Raw genomic sequence first — 19,379 nt, 5'->3', positions numbered from 1 at the left:
TTGCCCTGGGCTCTAGATGACCTTGTCCCAGCAATGGATCTGAGGCATTACGTGCGTTTTTTTTTCTGCCTCTTCATGCGCAGCTTTATGTTCGAAGTGCCATACAGGCGCTCCTTTAAGGGCCAGTTCACACCACATGCAGTCCAGTGAGGTTTTTTTTTTTTGCATCATATATGGTTTTTAATGGCATAGTTCACACCAGTGCTTGCATTTCCAGTGCGTTCCAGTTGCAGAAAAAAAAGTAGAACATGCTGTATTTTTCCGGCACTGGACTGTACTGGAACGCTGTAAAAAGCATCAAAAACACAATGGAACGCACCAAAAATGCTGGAACACACATGTCCTTATTTAAGGTTGAGAAAAAAGAGGGGGAGAAAAAGGACTTTACTGCGGTAAAAACGCACTGGAACGCATCAAAACTGGTCAAAACGCGCATGCAGAAAAGCATCTGGAACGCATCTGGACTGTGTTTCTATGCTGTGAACTGGCCCTAAGGTACGATTGTGTGTTTATGGCCCATCAAATTTTTATATGAGTGCTCCTAAAAAAACTTGCGGAACATGCGGTCTTGCACGTTTTTTTTTTTTTTTTTCGTGTGCTATCATTGAAACCAGTGAGATCAAAGACGTTCCCAGTTCTGCTTCAAAAGTAACCCATGTACCAATTTAAGTTTCAGGCATTGAACTATGGGGGGGTCTGAGCCCCCGTTCACATCTGCGCGATTTGGCAGGTCAAATCGCATGTCAAATGGGAGACTATTGTCAGCAATAGGAGGGTCCTAATCAGTGCGACACCGACTGCGCCGCACTGATTTCCAAAAGTAGTTCCTGCACTACTTTTGACGACTTTGAGGGCGATTTCAATAGACATCTGTGCAGGAACCCGCACAGTCCAAATGAAAACTGTAAAAGCTGTAATGATAGAAACCTTTTCTTCCCTGGATATGCGAACGACAAACAGCTGTGTTACCTGGATGTTCACCTAACTGGAGGTGATGGGTAGGGTGTCTTCAACACTATATACAAAACCCCTATCGGGTAACTCCCTCCTATTTGCCCAATCAGGTCACCGGAGGCACACCATCAGGGGTATCACCATTGGCCAATCCCTGCGAGTTATACGTATCTGTAGTAATGATGAATGTTTTAAACAGGAGGCTTTGTCTTTATACAGGAGATTCTTGGATCAGGGATACCCCAGATGGATGTTGGACAGATTTCTGTCCATAGCCAAACGGAAGAGTAGAGGGGACATTTTAGGGAAAAGAGACCCCTTCAGGAGTAAACAACAAAATAAACTCACCCTCTCTACGCCCTACAATAATGAGTTCAACGAAATGAAGAGAATTTTCAATAGTCACCTGCCCATCCTACATTCAGATGATATTCTGCGGGATGGGGGTGACTGTGGTTTCATGTAGAGCCCCCACCCTGGGTCGCTATTTATCCCCCATTTTCTTTTGTAAGGAACCCTTAAATCATTCACCTGGTTACATGTCAAGGGGAACTATAAGTGTGGGGCAAGGGAGTGCCTATGTTGTAACAAGTGGCGGCTGGTGCTCAAAACTTTTGGGGGGTCACAAACAAACTGAAAAATACTGAAAAAAAAAAAAGAGGGCTTGCTTTATTTTTTAGTGGAGCCCTCTTCTTGATATTCGCTCTTACTTCCTCTTTCTTCGCCTAGGCAAGGATGACGTAGTCGTTGCCACCCACGGCCCCCTGGGATATCCCAACGCAAATCTCAGGAATCTCCTCGCAGTCTGATGATCTCAGCTATGCGCAGTGGCGCTTTAGCAGCAAGACAGTTTATTTATTTTTTTCTAGTTAAGCAAGAAACATTTTTCGTGATACGCGCTCCCGGTTCTTCTTTCCTCTCCTAAGAATGACGTAGTCCTCAGCGCCTGAAGCCACTTGGGATAACGCGATGCACATCCCAGGAAGTCTTCCCGCACCCTGATGATCTTAGTTTTGGACAACCAGGTGAATTTGTCTTTATACTTCAAGAGGAACTACAGTCTGCTCACATAATTTGTAGTAAAAACATATTTGCCATTCTGAAGCTTCCCTCCAAACACTTTGCATATTATTTTATATATACTGTGATTCTGTACTTGCCAAATATCCTGCAGAAAGCTCCCTCTACTGAGTCTGGCTGCATCCATTTTAACTGTGGGCAGCTGAAGTTGCTGCCTGTTCACTTCCTGGATTTACACAGACACACAGAGGCACACCTCCAGCTCACACCATTGGCCCTCTTATGACTCCCCCCCCCCCTTCCTTGCAAACTCTCAAGAGAGTGAGAGAGAGAGCTGTGCATGATGTCATAAGCCTAGGCTAAAGAACAGACAAGAAAAAGGAAGTGGGCTGTATAAGGTATTTACTGGCAGAGAAAAAAAATTTTACTATCCAAAGTTAAAACAACAAGGGCAGAAGATTTAATGGAAAGTTGAAAAAAACAACTGAAGTTCCACTTTAAGAGGCAGATATATAAGACCGGTTTGGTCAGTTCATTTATTGACTATTTTAGATTGAAATGAGAACAGAGGAATCATTTGTGTCCTGTGTTGGCCGAAAAGTCAGCTGTCACCGGTGTGGAAATTTACAATAACAATAATAATTGTGTCAGTTCTGGGAATGAAAACAAGAATGTTCTAAAAGGAATAATGTCTGAGTGATCCAAAATATTGCTTTAAGTATTTCTAAACCCGCAGATCAAATGGCCTGATTTACTATAGCTGTGCAGGACCACTATTTGTTTCCCATGTGCTCTTCCTACCTAGTTTTAGTAGCTTTTAGGGCTTATTCACAGCAGCCTGCATGCTGTCACAAAACGACACCTCATTGAACGCTATACACCACAGAATGGTAATGTGTGGCGAGTTGTGCCACATAAAAATGCACACATGCTGTATATATGATGAGAACAGGCACATAGAAAGTTAGATTTGGCAGTGTGAGAGTTCATAGTCCTACAGGACCCTGGATGCAGATTTCTTGATTTCTCTCTTTTTTTTCTTGCTCAGCTTAACACAGCTTCATATTACAGAGCTTTGAACAGCTGTGTGCAGGTAAAATACAAGCATGTAATAAAATACTTCTGCATTCAGATCCTTAATAATTATGCATCTGAACACAGATTAATGAATGCCCATGTGCATGAGCCCTAAAGCCTCGTACACACGATCGGATTTTCCACAGACAAAACGTCAGACTTTTTGGAGGGCGTTGGCCAGGAACTTGTCTTGCATACAAACGGCAAGGAATTGTCGGCCAACAAACCCGAATGTAGTGACGTACTAGACGTACTACGAGCCAATAAAGAGGAAGTTCAATTGTCAGGTGCCACCCTTTGGGCTCTTTCTGCTAATTTCACGTTAGTAGAAGTTTGGTGAGTGTTGATTCGCGCTTCTCATTTCACGCTTTTCATTTCGTGCTTTTCATTTCGTTTCTGAATGGCCGTTCATCAACCAGCCATGTTGCGGAATCGGAGGAGAGTTATTTATTATTGGCCTTGGAGTTATTGCTTTGACCCAAGTCCAGTCCAGGAACAGGAGGGGGAGGATTTCTTGGACCAAAAATTGGTTGCTTTATTAATCGTGACCAATTATGTCATATATATGCCTTTGCTGCGGGAGCTCCAGGAGAATAATCCAGATGATTTTCCTGATTATCTCCGGATAACGGACCTCTGCTTTCACCAACTCTTGGCATTGTTGACCCCCTATATTAAGAAGCAGGACACATGCATGAGGCTTTTATTTTATTTGTTGGTTGAATAATAATGATTTGATTTGTTATATTTTCTATATTTTTGGATGCATAGAATGCATTTTTTGGTTAAGTTCTATTGACAGATAGCATGTCTAATTTTATTTGTTTTCTTTTTTTAATGCACAATAAAAAAAATTGTGAAGAATAATACTTGGCTATGTGTTTTACTTCAAATGACAGTTTGGGAGTAGGCAGTTACATTTTAAAAAATACAATGTAAAATTGACAAGGGACACCAACATGCTTGTATCTTTGATCTTAAAAACTACAGGATAATGGTGTTGTGGTAACTTCCACCAAAAAAATAAATAATAAGCATAATAATATTATTCTTGATATCACTAGAAAAAAAAGCGTTTGCACTTCGCCATTTAATTATTTACTTGAATGTGTCAGGGGGATCATTTTTGCCTCAAAGCAAAGCATTGCTTTGTCTGTTAGTTGTAAGGTGGTGGATGCACTACTTCTGGGCCAGGTATGTCACTGTTCATGATGCTGAAGAAGTGTGCCTCACCCTGAACAAGTACATACTTCCCAACTTTCTGAGATGGGAACGAGGGACACCTATTAGCAAAAGTATGTAGGCACAGGACACACCCCCATGTCACGCCTCCTTAAAGGAGAATTATACAAAAAAAAAATGATTAGTTAAACCCACAAGTGCTTTTTTTACCACTCAGTGGTAAACCATTCATCCAATTTCTAAATTGCTGCATTTGTAAATTTTAAAAGCCAATATAAAGGAATAGTAGTGGTAAAAAAAAAGCCCTTGTGGGTTAAATTAACCTTTTTTTTGGCAAATTCATCTCTAGGGGGTGTGGCAGGGGGCGTGTCCTATGCCTACATGCATTTGCTAGTAGGTGTCCCTCATTCCCATCTCAAAATGTTGGGAGGTATGTGCACTACTATTCCTTTATATTGGCTTTCTAAATGTACAAATGCAGCAATTTAGAAATTGGATGAAGGTTTAGCACTGGGAAACACTTTTTGATAGATAAATAGTGCATTTTATATATAGGTATATGCATTAGACCGAAATGAGGGACAAATGAAGAGGAATGAGGGACAGAGAGACATTGTTCCAAATCAGGGACAGTCCCTCAAAATTAGGGACAGTTGGGAGATATGCAAGTACTGCTTCTAGGAGCAAGGAAATGGAAGCCTGGCCGGAGTTCCTTGGTGAGGCAGCCCATAGATGAAGGCGGGAGCCTTCCTGAAAGGCAGAATACAATGATTACTTCTAGTGGCTATAGCCGTCTGCAGTGATCGCATGTAGATAAATCCAACAGGCTGGTTGTACCCATGCCGATCAATGCATCGACATGGGTACAATCAGCCTACCCATAGATGGTTCGAACCTCGGCTTGTCCCTGCTGATCTGGCTGAACTTCAGTCCATGTACTTTAGGCTTTATACTGTGTTGTTTCTAGTACGTCAATATTTTAGCCCTTTTCCACATATATTGTCTAGATTAAGTGGAATCATGCTTTTCCTCACGTCTTCCCTTTCCAGACAAAGTTCCTGACTTCAAAGCTAACGTTGTTTTCAAACATTCTTCAAGTCTCCATTACCAGATATTATCTGGATAGGAAAGAGCAAATATTTGGAAATGCACATTGTAATGTGATTAGGAATCCACTGTCAAATCATCACTTTATCTCTGGGATAGTGTTTATACAGGGATTCCACATGGTCCTACAGACACTACCCAACACCAGCCATTTCAGCTTCTGAAGGTACACATAAACAAGAGATGATTTTTGCCAGTTGAGGATGGTCCGGTTGTGTGAAGATGACTGTCCATCACAGCCCAGACCAATTGGGAATTGGTAGTCAGCTAGTTTGGAATGTTTTGACTGATAACTCTTTTCTCTCTCATAAATTGAGTAATGAAGTTGCCTGCCTTCATACTTGGGTACTCACATGTATCACAAGAACACCCACACTTGGTGAACATCAAAGGTGCCCATAGGTAGGCATCAAACGCAGGCATCTAGACCCAGTCTAAAGTCTTTCCAGGTAGCATTTTGCATGAACATGAACACTTGCCAACTAACAAAGCCAGATAGCATCTCATGTTTGTGAAGAATGTTTTTTTTGTGTGAAATATTGCATAAAATGTAGTCCTCTATTTAGTCACAAGGTTGTGTTCTAATCCCCTTCTTACATGTAATGCATTGTATCACTTTCACCTATGCTGTAAGAAGCCCATTTTTTAGAGCAGTGTTTCTCAACTCCAGTCCTCAAGGCGCCCCCTACAGGTCATGTTTTCAGGCTCTCCATTATTTTGCAAAGGTGATTTGATCAGTTTCACTGTCTTTACCACAGCTGTTTCATCTGAGGGAAAGACCTGTTGGGGCGCCTTGAGGACTGGAGTTGAAAAATACAGTTTTAGAGAACTTAGGCTTCAGACGTGAGGTTGGGGTGCAGAAAAAAATGTGTGGTTGAGCCACCATTTTGCTGCCTAACAACCACCACCCCCCCCCTTAAGCTGGAATAGGCAGCAGACAGAAGTGTTTATAAATAGCAGCAAAACAAATACTCTTGTGCATGAATGTGTTAACCAGGCAATTCAAAGTTCAGAATGGATAATATCTTTAGGCCTTGCTGCCCTCCAGGATAGGGATATCCTAGCAGTCAAAAAAGAGAATGGATTAAAGAGGGCGTACCAGCTTTGTGCATTATCCTTTGATATATTTATTAGAAAGAAAAAATTAAAAACTACTCACAAAGATGGAAAGGAAACCACACTGTAACAATATTTGGCTTGACGCATTTCAAAGGATTACCTTATTCCTCTGAGGATGGAGGTAATCCTTCGAAACGCGTCAGTCAGCAGTGGTTCCCACATCCTCTCTTCAGGATCTGGAGACTGCTATCATTAGATGGATTGTCACAAGCCAAAGATTGTTACAGTGTGGTTTTCTTTCCATCTTTGTGAGTAGTTTTTTTCTTCTAATAAATATATCAAAGGATAATGCACAAGGCTGTTGCGCCCTCTTTTTTCTATTCTCTTTTTAGAAGTGTTTATATGCTGTGGTCGCAATGCTTTGCTTCACGCCAATGGCAAAGTTTCCCTGACATGTAGCGACTATACAATCAAGCAAATGGGGAAGCGTTGCAAACGCCCCACAACTATGTGCAATGCATGCAGTTGCAACATGACTGTTGGCAAAAATGGGGTTAAAACAGGCAATAAAGAGGCATCACAATCCTTCCTCATCACATGTCAGTAGCCTCTGAAGTGTGACCTGAATGCAGATCGAGCTTCAGAGAAAAGGCAGATTTAGACGCAAGCATCATAAGGTTATCCATAGAGAGATCTCTCCTCTAATCTGGAATTGCATTGTACAAGGACATACTGTTTTATACTGGACCTTGGTTATGAGTGCACACACTCTGCAAGGACAGTTCCCTTTTCTAAGCAGAAAGGCAATATTTGCTGAGCTGCCAGAGAAGGTCTTTACGTACTAGAAAATTGCTATCAGTCCTAATGAGCGCAGACAACTATGTGCTTCAGAAGACAGATTACATATCTTAGAAAGTCAAGGTCTACAAATTAGGGTTGATTTACTAAAGGAAAATACACTGCACACTTTGCAAGTGCAGTTGCAGTTTAAAGGGAATTTACCCCAGAGCTTAGTAAATGAGGAGAAGCTCTGCTGACTTCCGTCATCCAATAACATGAAAGCAAAAAATGCAGTTTTTTTTTAATATTCCTTGCATACAGTATAAATGGGTATTCTTTGCAAAGTGAAGCTTCGCCTTATTTATTAAGCTCTGGAGCAAACGCCCTTGCAGAGTAAAACTGCAATTGCAAAGTGCAGAGACTATTTGCCTTTGGCAAATCAATCTCCATTGCATATGCCTGGGTTCAGCAGTGCTTGGAATGTAGAAGGGTATGTGCAGAAATAATAAGTATGGATGTGCTCGCTTTAATCCACATCAGACTCCATTATATAGTTAAAAAGAAACCTTCCCTATGCAGGTCCTGCGAAACCGGAGTTTCCCTTTTTAGTTGGTAATGAGCACCACCCATTATCCATATTTTGGCAACCTGGGAGATCTCTTTTAATTGATTGTGATTTGTGAATACAACATAATCAGCTGTGAGTTTCATGTACAGACAATGTAGTCTACACCGGTGTGTCTTCTGGCTGGGTACATGAGAATACAACAATGTTGGTTTCGCCTTCTTTTCATATTCAAACTACTAACAAGTGAAATCCTCTGTTAGCGATTGTAGAAGTAACGCCCAGAGTGCTGCCTTTTATCATGGCACAAACACCATCCTTTTGTTAGTTTTAATGACTGGGCTGTAAATCAATTACAATATACAGATCACATACAGTAAACCTCTGTCTCCTTCAGTAATGCATTATAAATGCACTATTTTGTCCAAGAAGATTCACCCATTGACAGTCCTTGAGGGGAATGTATAGTATTTTCAAAGCTTACACTGTACACACTATATATATATATATATAGAGAGAGAGAGAGAGAGAGAGAAAGATAGATATATATATAGAGATAGATATAGATAGATATACACACTATATCATCAAAAGTATTGGGACACCTGCCTTTACACGCACATAAACTTTAATGACATCCCAGTCTTATGCCCCGTACACACGGTCGGAGTTTCCAAAGGAAAAAGTGCGATCGGATTGTGTTGTCGGAAATTCCGATCGTGTGTGGACTCCATCGGACTTTTTCTGTCGGAATTTCCAACACGCAAAGTTTGAGAGCAGGATATAAAATTTTCTGACAACAAAATCCGATCGTTTAAATTCCGATCGTGTGTACACAAATCCGACACACAAAGTGCCACGCATGCTCAGAATAAATTAAGAGAGGAAAGCTATTGGCTACTGCCCCGTTTATAGTCTTCCGACAACTTTGTGCGACCGTGTGTATGCAAAGCAAGTTTGAGCCAACATCCGTCGGAAAAAACCCATGGATTTTGTTGTCGGAATGTCCCATCAATGTCCGATCGTGTGTACAGGACATTAGTCTGTAATGTTCAATATTGAGTTGGCCCAGCCTTTGAGCTATAACGGCTTCAACTCTTCTGGGAAGGCTGTCCACAAGGTTTAGGAGTGTGTCTATGGGAATGTTTGACCATTCCTCCGGAAGCGCAATTGTGAGGTTAGGCACTGATGTTGGACGAGAAGTAGGGTTGCCACCTCATCCCTTTAGAACCAAACAAATATTAATTACACCGGTTCTGTGGCTGATTAATGTGGCAATTAAACTCACTTGGTGCCTTATCTGCATTAAATAAGCCTCAGAACCTGTGTATTTCATATGTTTTCAGGTTTAAAGGGATGAGGTGGCAACTCTACGGAGAAGGTCTGGCTCGCAGTCTCCGCTCTAATTCATCCCAAAGGTGTTCTATCGGGTTGAGGTCAGGACCAGTCAAGTTCCTCCACCCCAAACTCGCTCATCCATGTCTTTATGGGCCTTGCTTTGTGCACTGGTCCAAATCATTTGGTGGATGGGGGATTATGGTGTGGAGTTGTTTTTCTTGGTCCCTTAGTTCCAGTGAAGGGAACTCTTAAAGTTATACTAAAGACTCAATTTTTTTCTTTAAAATTAACAAATAAGTTATACTTACCTGCTCTGTGCAGTGGTTTTGCAAAGAGTCGGATCCTCCTCTTCTCGGGTCAATCTTCTGTGATCCTGGCCCCTCCCTCCTGTCGAGTGCCCCCACAGCAAGCAGCTTGCTATGGGGGCACCCAAGTTGAGACGCACCTCTGTGTGTCCATTCAGACACAGAGCCGCTGTTCAGCCCGACCCCCTCTCTCTCCTGATTAGTTAACTGACTTTGATTGACAGCAGCGTGAGCCAATGCGTTGGCCCACACCTGTACTCATTAGGGTGCTTACGTAGACTACTGGACATTCTGCCTGTGTCTGATCATGCTCTGGATTTAGGTCTGTCTGACTTCTTTCTGTTTTTGTATTCCATTTTGTCTGTGAAAAATTTGGACAGCATTTGTACTTAACCTGTCTTTGCCTAACCTTATCATTGGCCTGCTACCTCTGACATTGTCAGTCATTGTTCCATATAACTATATGAAACCTGAACTATGAGGGGTCTTCCAAAAGTTTCCACACTTTTATATATATAATAGATATCAGTGGCGGCCCGTCCATGAGTCCGACCCCCTGATCTACATACAGGGAGACCATGTATTCCAATGGGGGGGGGGGGTTGAAGCACGCGATTAGAGCCAGAGGCTCTAATAGGCTTCAAAAAAGGGTGGGCTCGGGGCGCAGAGCACTTTGCTCCTAGCTCACCCAGTTGTGTGACAATAGCAAATGAAAATTCGCTATTATCTCACTGATTCTCCTCCCCGCCAATGAGGAAGCGGATGGTGAGACCCGTTTCCCAATTGGCCGAAAGGAAAAGCCTTCCTATTTGAGGAATGTTTTGTTTACAGATCTACTTTCAGATTGCTAACAGACTAACAGCGCTCACTAATATAGGAGGTGTGTTACTGGTCAGATCTCTAAGTGAAAAGAAAGGGGAAAAAGTCAAATGATTGGTAAGCTGCAATATATTACATTTTGGGTTTAGTACCGCTTTAAAGTAGTTAATGTTCAGATTTGCTTTAACAACTTTATTGCACTTGAACAGTTGAAAACATTTCTGAGACCAACTGAAAATGATGAATTGTACATTACAGCAGGATTTATGACCTGGTGCAGAATAATGATAAGAGGGAACACCTGGTTAGTCAGTTACCTGGAATAGAAAGGAAACTAAACATATGAGGCCTGCGAGTGAGATAAAGGACAGCTGGGCAGGAACAAACATTACACACCTTCCTGGCTACTTTTCAGCTCTCAGTATTTCCATACACTGCACTGCTTTAAATCATCCTTTCTTGTAGCTCTAAAAAATGACGAAGTGGCAAACTGGGACCAGCAATCCCGTTCAGGCAAAGGCTTCACTTAGGCTAAGTTTAGAAGTTCAGAAGTTTCTACCACTGTCTGCTGAATGGCTTTTTTTTTTTTGCTTTTTTTTGGGAAAACGGTAATTTTCAATGGCTTTAGCCACAGCCGCGTTTCGCACATTAGGCATGTGGTAGCGGTGTGATCAGGGCCCACCAGCATAAGGCCTTATGCCCTGTACACACGGTCGGACATTGATCGGACATTCCGACAACAAAATCCATGGATTTTTTCCGACGGATGTTGGCTCAAACTTGTCTTGCATACACACGGTCACACAAAGTTGTCAGAAAATCCGATCGTTCTGAACGCGGTGAAAACACGTACATTGGGACTATAAACGGGGCAGTAGCCAATAGCTTTCATCTCTTAATTTATTCTGAGCATGCGTGGCACTTTGTGCGTCGGATTTGTGTACATACGATCGGAATTTCCGACAATGGATTTTGTTGTTGGAAAATTTTATAGCAAGCTCTCAAACTTTGTGTGTCGGAAATTCTGATGGAAAATGTGTGATGGAGCCCACACACGGTCGGAATTTCCCACAACAAGGTCCTATCACACATTTTCTGTTGAAAAATCCTGTCGTGTGTACAGGGCATAAGAGTGCCAGTGGTGACTGCTACTCAAAATATTTGGGGGGGGCGCAAACAAACTGAAAAAAGTCTAAAAAAAAAACATCAATTGCAGCCTCACTGTACCATCAATTGCCACCACTGTGCCATCAAACGCAGCCACTGTGCCATCAAACGCAGCCACTGTGCCCATCAAACGCAGCCACTGTGCCCATCAAATGCAGCCACTGTGCCCATCAATTACCGCCACTGTGTCATCAAACATAGCCACTGTGCCCCATAAGATGCAGCCACTGTGCCCATTAATTGAAACCACTGTGCCATCAAACGTAGCCACTGTGCCCATCAATTCCCACCACTGTGCCATCAAATGCAGCCATTGTGCCCCATAAAATGCAGCCACTGTGCCCATCAATTGCTGCCACTGTGCCATTAAATGCAGCCACTGTGCCCCATAAAATGCAGCCACTGTGCCCATAAATTGACGCCACTGTGCCATCAAACGCAGCCACAGCACCCATCAATTGCCGCCACTGTGCCCATCAATTGCCACCACTGTGCCCATCAATTGCCACCACCGTGTCTATCAATTGCTCCCACTGTGCCCCATCAAACGCAGCCACTGTGCCATATCAAATGCTGCCAGTGTGCCCCCTGTCGGCCCACCGTCTGCACTTACCTGTCTCGGTGGGACAGCTCCGCGATGTCTTCTCCCATCTTCTCTTCCAGTCCTCTGCTATGATTGGACGCCTTGCATTGAATCACAGCGGCTGTTGTTTCAGCCAATCAGGTGACCGGTAACAGATCAGAGCACCTGGTTCGCTGAGAGGCGGTTTAGTGTTAGGAAAGCGAATATTGATTCACTTTTCTAACACACAGCTGAGTGAGCTGCGAGTGCCCAGGATGGCGCTCGCAGGTCACCTTTTTGACGCCTATTAGAGCCTATGCTTCAAAAACACCCCCGCCACTGTAATTCAGGTGCCCTGCGCCCGAAAAGGGGCCAGGCCCCTGAATAGGGGGTGGAAGCAGCGGCCATAGATGCATGCAATGCATGAATCTATTCATTGGTCATAGAGGGGGTGGCAGGAGACAGTGCCATCTTAAGAGCATTATAGGCCCCGGCAATACAGTGCACTGGGGCCCTGTCTACACAATCACGCACCAGAATAAAAATGCAAATTATCAATAAGGCTATATTTATTGGTACTTCCAACAAAATCAGTGTTTAAACATTAACCCAATGTTCGGACAATATAACACAAGCTTGGAAAGCAAGAAATTGAAAAACAAGAAATTACAGATTGAAACGGGACAGTACAAAAGCACTAATTAATTGTAAGCGTGTAAGCAGGAGATATTTGTAATCTGGCGGTGCTGGGGACTTCTGGTCACCCTAGGCTAGTGGGCTCTGCTGGCCAGGTCAGTGGCCAGCAGGACCCACAGGTCAGTGGCCAGCAGGACCCACAGGTCAGTGGCCAGCAGGACCCACAGGTCAGTGGTCAGAACCCAGCAGAACCCACAAGCTGCGGACTTGTGGATCCTGCTGGCCACTGACCTGTGGGTCCTGCTCTGAGCTGGCTGCGGACCTGTGGGTTCTGCTGGGAGCTGGCCACTGACCTGTGGGTCCTACTGGCCACTGACCTGTGGGTCCTGCCAGGAGCTGGTTGCTGACCTGTGGGTCCTGCTGGGAGTGGACAATAGCCTATGGGTCCTGCTGGCCATGGTCTGTGGGTCCTGTTGGGAGCTGACCATGGCATGTGGATCCTGCTGGCCTGTAGGCCATGGGCAGCTCGCAGCAGGACCCACAGGCCATAGGCAAGGTAAATGAGGTGTATGGGGGGCAGATCGATGGGATGATTGATCCTGTGGGGGTGTCAGGGTCTCTCACCTCAGCTTGCTCGGCAGACTCAGTGCTCAGCAGCAGCAGGACAGGTCCTCTCTTCCTCCTTCTCCACGGCTTCCTGCAGTCCTAGGGGGTGGGTGATGATGTTTCTCCTGGCCGGGGGTCACATCTACTCCACAGTACTGTTACTGTACCACCAGCCAGCAGCGGCGTGCCAAGGCCAGCCATGTCATGTGGTGTTTTTACACAGTGTACAGCCAAGCAGAGGCACTGGGGCAGGCAAAATATCCTGGATTCTGACCGCGGCGATGGGAGTAGTAGCACGCGGTAGGCTGGCTGCGCTGTTCGGCGGCCATCATGCGACGTCACCTGACAGAATGCCACTCAATAATGAGTCATTCAGTGATCAGTGGGCAGACACTCGGACAGCCGCAGTGCCCACCGAAGGTCATTGTTTTGGTTATACAAAAACAGTACAGCACTTAATTGGGGGGGGGGCAAATGGGGGGCACAGAGTAAAATTGGGGGGGTCGTGGCTCCATTAGGCCCCACGCTGGTGACGCCATTGCACTGCACTGCCACAATGCGGCAGCGAACTTTGTGACATGTGAATGATGCTTGGCTGGTAGGGCCCCCCAGGGCAAGTGGGGCCCCCGGGAAACTGCCCAGTGTGCCCATGTGAAAAGACGCCCTGGCAGGAGAGAGAGGGCAGCGCCCGTGCGCCCTTTATTGGATCACCGCGGATTCTTTCGCCGGAAGTGGGAGTAAATACCTGTATTAGACAGGTATCTGCTCCCCCCTCCCCCCTGAAAGGTGCCAAATGTGACACCAGAGGGGGGGAGGAACCAGATATGCGGAAGTTCCATCTTTGGGTGGAACTCCACTTTAACCCCTTCCCAGCCAGTGTCATTAGTACAGTGATAGTGCATATTTTTTTAGCACTGATCACTGTATTAGTATTACTTGTCCGCAAAAAAGTGTCATTTAGTGTCCGACTTGTCCACCGCAATATCACAGCCCCGCTATAAGTCGCTGATCGCCACCATTACTAGTGAAAATAAATAAATAAATAAAAATATTCCATAGTTTGTAAATGCTATTACTTTTGCGTAAACCAATCAATATACCCTTATTGGGATTTTTTTAACCAAAAATATGTAGCAGAATACATAGTGGCCTAAATTAGATTTTGTTATTTTATTTTATTAGATGTGTTTTATAGTAGAAAGTAAAAAATATTGTTTTTTTTTTTTTTAAATTGTCGGGCTTTTTTTTGTTTATAGCGCAAGAAAATAAAAACCGCAGATGTGATCAGATACCACCAAAAGAAATCTCTATTTTTGGGGAAAAAGGACATAAATTTTATTTGTGTGCAGAGTCACACGACCGCAAAATTGTCAGTTAACGTAACGCAGTGCCATATCGCAAAAAATGGCCTGGTCATGAAGGGGGTAAATCTTCCAGAAGGCAAGTGGTTAATAATAAAATTGTAAGAAAAATAAAGAAAAAAATAGCTAGTTCAAGGCTTGCTCTAGGTCAGTGTCAGACCTTTGACCCTAACACTAACCCTGACCTAGATCAAGCCTTGATCCAGCTATTTTTTTCTTTATTTTTCTTTCATCTAATTTCTACATTTTTGTAATGGTAAATGTCAAAAGCCAATAAAAAGGAATAGTAGTGGTGAAAAAAAGAAAAAGAAGCACTTGTGGAGCTCAAGGTTTTTTAACTTCATGCAATCACAGCCAGTGAGCCAATGAGGAGAGAGCGGGGGTGGGGCCAAGCCGCGGCTCTGTGTGTGAATGGACACGCAGAGCAGCGGCTTGGGAGCAAGGTTGCTTGGGTGCCTCCATAGCAAGCTGCTTGCTGTGAGGGCACTTGGCAGGAGGGAGGAGCCAGGAGTGCTGGCAGGGGACCCGAGAAGAGGAGGATCTTGTCTGCTCTGTATAAAACCACTACACAGAACAGGTAAGTATGACGTGTTTGTTATTTTTCTTTTAAAATTTTGCCTTTAATATCACTTCAACTAAATCATTTTGCTAATAGGTGTCCCTTGTTCCTAATGCCTTCTCACTGCTCTCTGAAGTGCAATCCAAGCGCAGATCGCTCTTTACAGACTAAAGCTCATGTGAACAAGGCCTCAGGGATTTTCTCACTTTTGAGGGATTTCCTCTCACTTCCTCTTCTGACTATGGGACAGGAAGTGAAGGGAAATCTTCCCAAATGGAACACAAATTACAAAAAAAATCTTAAAGGGATTGTAACCAAAATGAAAACAAGTTTGTCCTAAAGTGTTACTAAACCCACAACAATAAAATCAGTCTGTATATATGCAGTAAAACATGCTTGTTATACTCTTTGTGGAACCTAAGGGGTTAATCCTCTGCATTGTGCAAAAAGGCTGTTTGATCCTGTCTTCTCTGATCCTCCCCTTCTTCTACTTTCCTCAATCCATCTCCTGATAGTACAGAGCCCTAGGAGGCACTCTACACATGCTCAGTTTGGTGTATATTGCTAGAGAGTTTGGTGCATGTGATCAGCACAGGGCCAATCAGCACTGTCCAGACAGAGGGTCAGGGGTCCTGCAGCCTCATAGGACAATCAGAGTAGAATGAAAACTCCTCCTACAAGCTTTAACCAGACACTGATAGAAGTCACAAGACTGCTATATACTGCTGATGAGAAAATGTATTTAGCAGTTTATATTTACTAAAACTATTGCATTTCTATGTTCTGTGTACTGTGGGGGACCAAATATAGTGAATGCAGGGTCCTGGGTTTTATTAAACACTTTAAGTTCTAGGCACTCTCTTTAGGTTCCCTCTTTGCAAATCCAGGATTGTGTCCCCTGAATTCGTATACTGCACCTTTCCCAGCTGTTCTTGCTGCTGTAAACTTGGGTCTATTCGTTTACATAAACTGGAACTTATACCGATAACGCTGGTAAATCTTCCCTCAGTAAAGATGGCGGCTCGAGCATCACATGACTCGCCTCACTGCACTGCGCCGACCTCAGCAGACAGGTCCTGGCAGACATGCCACCGGAATCAGACTACACTTCCCAGAATGCCTCGCTGCAGGAAGATTAGACGGACCAGTGTGGAGATGTCACGTGGTGGCGCTGGTTGACCCTTTCCCGTCCGGACAGTCATGGTGACCAGGGAGGACCCACGTGGTTTGTGCCAGTAGAAGGTGAGGAGGACTTCCATGTATGAGAGGATGAGCTGGGAGTGTCATGGAGGGAGGTGTGACGTGTCTGATGGGGAATGCTGGGACTTGTAGTATGAAAGCTGATGAGCTGCATTGTGTTATGTTCTGTACTTACCCAATATCTGTTTTTATTTCTCGTTGTCATGGTGCTGTGTGATGACACCCTGCAGGCATTGTTTTCTTACTGTACATGCTGCCAATGCTGAGTGATCAGCTGTGGAAAGTCAGTGATTTTCACACAGTGACACTTTTATATCAAACTACATGAAATCTGAGCTCTCTACCCTGATATCAGACACAGGATCCATTGGGGAGATTCACGTCACTTCCTGTCCCAGTGACACAATAGGAAGTTAAAGAAAATCTTTACAAAAGAAGAAATCTAGTGTTTTAGGACTCCTTTACATTTGTGGCTGTCATTGCTGTGCGGTTGGCAGATCGGAGGTGATATGTTGCCCTGTGATGTCATTTTTGCTGTGGCACCCCCTCTGGTCACCATGTCTTGTTAAAGCAGAACTATAGGCCAAACCTTTTCTTTTCCCATTTTTGATGGAGTAAGACCCCTTCACACTGGAGGTGTTTTTCAGGCAATAAAGGGCTCAATATAGCGCCTGTAAACGCCTTCCCTGCTGCCCCTATGTGAGACCCCGAGTGATTTCACATGGAGCGGTGCGCTGGCAGGATGTTAGAAAAAGTCCTACAAGCAGAATTTTAGGAGTGTGAGGTATACCCCGCTCCTCCACTGCCCCTGCCCATTGGAATGCATGAGCGCCTGCAAAGCGATTCGGCAGCGGCGCTTTTCGAGCGCATTTAACCCTTTCTTTGGCCGCTATCGGAGGTTAAAAGTGCCTGCTAGCGGCCTAAAAAGCGCCGTTAAAACGATGGTAAGGCGCCGCTTACCGCGTTTAGCTGCGTTCTCAAACGCTTCTGAATGCAAATATGGCAAAACGCCGCTAAACGTGGCATGTAAACGTGGCAAAACGGACGTTTTAAACGTGGGTTATTATCTGTCAAGTTAAATCGTTCAGGAGAGGTTGTAAAAACGTCCCGTGTATATGAAGCCTGACACAGCGGGGAGGATTCCTCTATCCATCTCTCTAGTGTGGATGGGGAAATCTGTTCATTTTTTTCCCATCAGCCTGCTGGATGATCAGAAAAAAGAAATGATTGATCTATGGCTGTCCGTAGACGGGTGTAACTGGAACACGTGTCCTGATTGGATGATGTGCCCTCACCTCTCGTGACATCTGTAAAGGTTTGGGTTTCCCATCACAAAAAAAAAAAAGGTTTTGGCCAAACATAAGAGAATGTATTGTGTCTGGGGGGATCTTCACAAATAAGATCTGCACTGCTATACATGTACAACCTCCGCAGACATAGCCGTGTGCTCTCTATACATGTGTGGATGGCACATCTTCCTTCTGCTGAGTCTCGGGAGACATGACCGTTTTACTTCCTGAGCCAACACTGCCATGGCACCGAGTACCCAGCGGAGGGTGATGGGAGACTCCCATAGGTGTGATGTCTTTCTGTTGTTTAGCTGTGTCTTAGCAGCATCACATTGGGGGCTCTTCATAGGGAGGGTGATGAGTTCACTGAGACTTAGAGTAAGTTCACCTTTACACAATCTTGCCAAAATGGTCCCTATTCACTACAGTGTCCCCAATATGTTAAAACACTGTGATCTATTCCCCAGAAAAAGGCCTACCTCCTCATCTTCTGACACCATTGTCCTCTCCAATCCAGTCTGTAGATGGTAGGACGCACCCAGTGCCGGATATGCAGCTCTGGAATTCTATGAACAAGCATTTACTGGCCTCCCTCCCCAGCCCGCTGTCTCTCGCAACTTAGTGATCACTCAATACTTACTCCTCCTGACCCCTGCACTCTGCATGATACTTACTCCTCCTGACCCCTGCACTCTCATGATACTTACTCCTCCTGACCCCTGCACTCTCATGATACTTACTCCTCCTGACCCCTGCACTCTGCGCAATACTTACTCCTCCTGACCCCTGCACTCTGCGCAATACTTACTCCTCCTGACCCCTGCACTCTGCACGATACTTACTCCTCCTGACCCCTGCACGATACTTAGTCCTCCTGACCCCTGCACTCTGCGCAATACGTATTCCTCCTGACCCCTGCACTCTGTGCGATACTTACTCCTCCTGACCCCTGCACTTTGTATGATACTTACGCCTCCTGACCCCTGCACTCTGCGCAATACGTACTCCTCCTGACCCCTGCACTCTGTGCGATACTTACTCCTCCTGACCCTGCACTCTGTATGATACTTACTCCTCCTGACCCCTGCACTCTGCGCAATACTTACTCCTCCTGACCCCTGCACTCTGTATGATATTTACTCCTCCTGACTCCTGCACTCTGCGCAATACGTACTCCTCCTGACCCCTGCACTCTGCACGATACTTACTCCTCCTGACCCCTGCACTCTGTGCGATACTTACTGCTCCTGACCCCTGAACTCTGTGCGATACTTACTCCTCCTGACCCCTGCACTCTGTGCGATACTTACTCCTCCTGACCCCTGCACTCTGTGCGATACTTACTGCTCCTGACCCCTGAACTCTGTGCGATACTTACTCCTCCTGACCCCTGCACTCTGTGCGATACTTACTCCTCCTGACCCCTGCACTTTGTATGATACTTACTCCTCCTGACCCCTGCACTTTGTATGATACTTACGCCTCCTGACCCCTGCACTCTGCGCAATACGTACTCCTCCTGACCCCTGCACTCTGTGCGATACTTACTCCTCCTGACCCCTGCACTGTGTGCGATACTTACTCCTCCTGACCCCTGCACTCTGTATGATACTTACTCCTCCTGACCCCTGCACTCTGCGCAATACTTACTCCTCCTGACCCCTGCACTCTGTATGATATTTACTCCTCCTGACTCCTGCACTCTGCGCAATACGTACTCCTCCTGACCCCTGCACTCTGCACGATACTTACTGCTCCTGACCCCTGCACTCTGTGCGATACTTACTGCTCCT

General features: G+C 44.8%; 1 protein-coding gene across 3 annotated transcripts in view; it reads left to right on the top strand.

Annotated features, from left to right (window-relative positions):
• NSUN3 (NOP2/Sun RNA methyltransferase 3) overlaps positions 1-19,379 on the top strand; it is a 187,938-nt gene that overhangs the window by 78,500 nt on the left and 90,059 nt on the right. Inside the window, exon 1 of one of the 3 annotated variants that reach the window (XM_073616995.1) lies at positions 16,176-16,339. The exons of 1 other annotated variant lie outside the window; for it this stretch is intronic. The gene's annotated coding sequence lies outside the window, so the exon portion shown is untranslated. Of the gene's footprint in view, positions 1-16,175; positions 16,340-19,379 lie in introns of those variants that run through there. One more of the 3 variants, XM_073616997.1, reaches the window with a different exon arrangement.

This window comes from Aquarana catesbeiana, linkage group LG02, assembly GCF_042186555.1.
Source record: "Aquarana catesbeiana isolate 2022-GZ linkage group LG02, ASM4218655v1, whole genome shotgun sequence".
Lineage (NCBI taxonomy): Eukaryota > Metazoa > Chordata > Amphibia > Anura > Ranidae > Aquarana > Aquarana catesbeiana.
Note: the sequence above shows the minus strand (reverse complement) of the source record. Positions and strands in the feature narration are given on the sequence as shown.